Below are 2,980 nucleotides of genomic sequence, written 5' to 3'. Positions count from 1 at the left end.
GGCTTAGAATTAAAGTGCATTGTGGTTGTTAATATATATATACATATATATATATATATATATATATATATATATATATATATATATGTGTGTGTGTGTGTGTGTGTGTGTGTGTGTGTGTGTGTGTGTGTGTGTGTGTGTGTGTGTGTGTGTGTGTGTGTGTGTGTTTGTGTGTGTGTGTGTGTGTGTGTGTGTGTGTGTGTGTGTGTGTGTGTGTGTGTGTGTGTGTGTGTGTGTGTGTGTGTGTGTGTGTGTGTGTGTGTGTGTGTGTCCACCATCACTGTACCTCTTTTTTTTCAGACATTCTGCATGGCATCCATCCAACCCAGGTGCCTTACCTGCTCTCATCATATTAACAGCTGCCTTCACTTCATCTTTCCTTATTTCTCCTCCATTTTCCTCACTCATCACTGTCATTTTCTTAGCGCTTCCCACTGCAACTACCTTTCCCTCCCTATCCTCCTTCACATTTAGCAACCTCACCAAACCTAAGCAACTTCCACAAACACGTTGGTCTCTTCAGTGGGCACAAATGAAGATGGCATTAGAGGAATTATAATTGATTAATTCTAACGTTTGGCAGCTCAAATGGCTCTCGTTGAAATGAGACATTTAGATATTCATACACGAGAAAATGGGAGATAGGAAGAGAGAGAGAGAGAGAGAGAGAGAGAGAGAGAGAGAGAGAGAGAGAGAGAGAGAGAGAGAGAGAGAGAGAGAGAGAGAGAGAGAGAGAAAGAGAGAGAGAAAGAGAGAGGTGGAATCGAGGGGTAAACACAGATAGAGAGTTTTTTTTTTATATAAATTTATTGCGGTCATAGAGCAAACAAATCCAATACAGTAGGTACCTTCTATAGGTATACACAGTATGCGTAACACAGAGGACACGTTACTACGTACAGAGGAGCTGTACAGCAATAATGTACATCACGTAAGATGAAGTATATTAGTAATCAAAGCAAAGTAAGTGTGGGTGTCGAAATAGAACAGTGTCTAAATTATTGTCAGTTATGAGAAAGTGACACATATAAGTCTTGGCCCTGGGGCAACAGGTCTCTTACTGAGGAACATTGAAGGCGGGCAGTAGTGGTGAAGACTGTTGGCGTTGGGACGGTCGAACAGCTTGCAGGTGAAGTAGTGCGATTGTCCCCTTTCTCAGAGACTTGCCATAGCGGTCTGTAATCCAGGCGAAGCCGTGCAGTTACAATATTGCGTCTGCGAACGATGAGTCCGTGCCTGCGATACCTCGGGGGAGAGAGACACAAGTGGTCGTAGTGATGTTCTGATACGCTTTGTGCTGGCTCTGCATTCATGCTGAGGGAGTGGTGAGAAGAGCGGCAGAGTTTATGGTCTTACTGTAGAAAAGCTAGGAGGATATGGCATCGTCGGGCAATTGTAGTTCACAGGTATTATGGCGTGGAAATCTGCCTTTTTATTGGCAGCGGTTCCAACGTGGGAGGGAATCCACAAAAAGCTTATGTTCTTGAGTTGCAACTAACTGCTTTAAAATGTGGTGGATGAAGGGGCGGAATGTAGGTTGTGGAGACGAGGTGGCCTGTAGGACTGGGAGCCACACATTACTGTGGCATTCAGTCGCCGATGACATAATAGCCTGACAGTCAGCAGGAGTGCCTGTAGTTCGCAGTACGTGGCTCCACATCCGGTGAGTAGACAGCGTATTCAACACTACCAACTGGCTGTAAGGACCCGTTTACGTAAAAATGGTGCGCAGCAGAGACGGAGGAGGACACTGCGGCGATGTGCTCTAGGGCTAATTTTTTTTCTGGAGGAGCAATGGGTCTACTTTTGAAGTGGGTGTGAAGATGACATAAGGTTGAGGAATCCCCCATGGAGGCGGTCAATAATCAACCTCGGCTATAGGGACGTCGAGGTGAAGGCGCTGTGTTAACGAGGTGCGGACACTGGGACCCAGCGGAGGGCTGGGTGTGGCGGGGTCAAGCGAAGCTCTTAGGACGTAGGAATAATGCGGGACAAGATGGGGTGAGTGGAGGAACTTGACGTTGAAAATGTTGGCGTGTATTCCCTCAATAACTGAAGGAAGATTAAGTTCGGTCTGTATATTTACTATAATAGTGAAGGTGGGGCATCCAAGAATGTACCGCATCACTCTGTTATGAAATCTTTTTAAAAGCATCGAGGTCTTGGAGAGTTGACCAAGGGCTGGGGAGCAACGTTTCCTCTAAGCTGTGCGCATGTGCGCGCCCACATTTGTTTTACAACTAGCGCACATAAAGAAAAATGTGCGCACACAAGGCTTTCAAATGATATCAGAATCCATTCAATAAAGAAGTTCCACCCAAACATCAACTTATAAATTCTCTAAAAATATGGAAACTTGCCAATCGTCAAAAAAAAAACTTCTAACTCTAGCGCTTCCATTGCAAACGAAATGAATTTGCCACCTAGCTGGAGTATAGAAATTGTTTGAAATTTTTTATAAACGATTTCCACACTCCAACTAGGCGCGGCGTTTAGTGTTGGTTCAGCTATTGAGTTGCCATGTTGTTCGCTGATTAGTGTAGATTTGTAAATTTGCAAAGTAAGTAAAAGGCATTCTTTAACTATCAAAATTTCAAAGAACTGTTGACCCATGTCATATTTTAATGAAGCAAATCGTGTGAATCGAAAACGAACTTCAAACAGCTTTAAAAGAGAATGGCTAGATAAAATAGTGAAAACTGTTACGCCAAAAGCTCATGAGTTAATAAACATTCAGCTGGATGAAATATTTACTTACGATGTTTCAGCTGGAGTTGTTTGTATTTATTGTCTCGATGCAAAGATTTCTGCGGTATTTTTCTAATGGAAAGAAGTTTGGGACCACTTGAAACCAGGACTTTTTGAAGCGCCATATGACAAGTAAAATAAATCTAAATGTTGTATACAAACTTAGGCAACAAAATCGTTCATTGCCAGCCACAGGAGTACTGTCTATGCTACTGGAAAGTTCAGGTGACGG

This window comes from Oratosquilla oratoria, chromosome 26 (genome assembly GCF_046742065.1).
Source record: "Oratosquilla oratoria isolate Oo_2021 chromosome 26, ASM4674206v1, whole genome shotgun sequence".
Classification (NCBI taxonomy): domain Eukaryota; kingdom Metazoa; phylum Arthropoda; class Malacostraca; order Stomatopoda; family Squillidae; genus Oratosquilla; species Oratosquilla oratoria.
Note: the sequence above shows the minus strand (reverse complement) of the source record.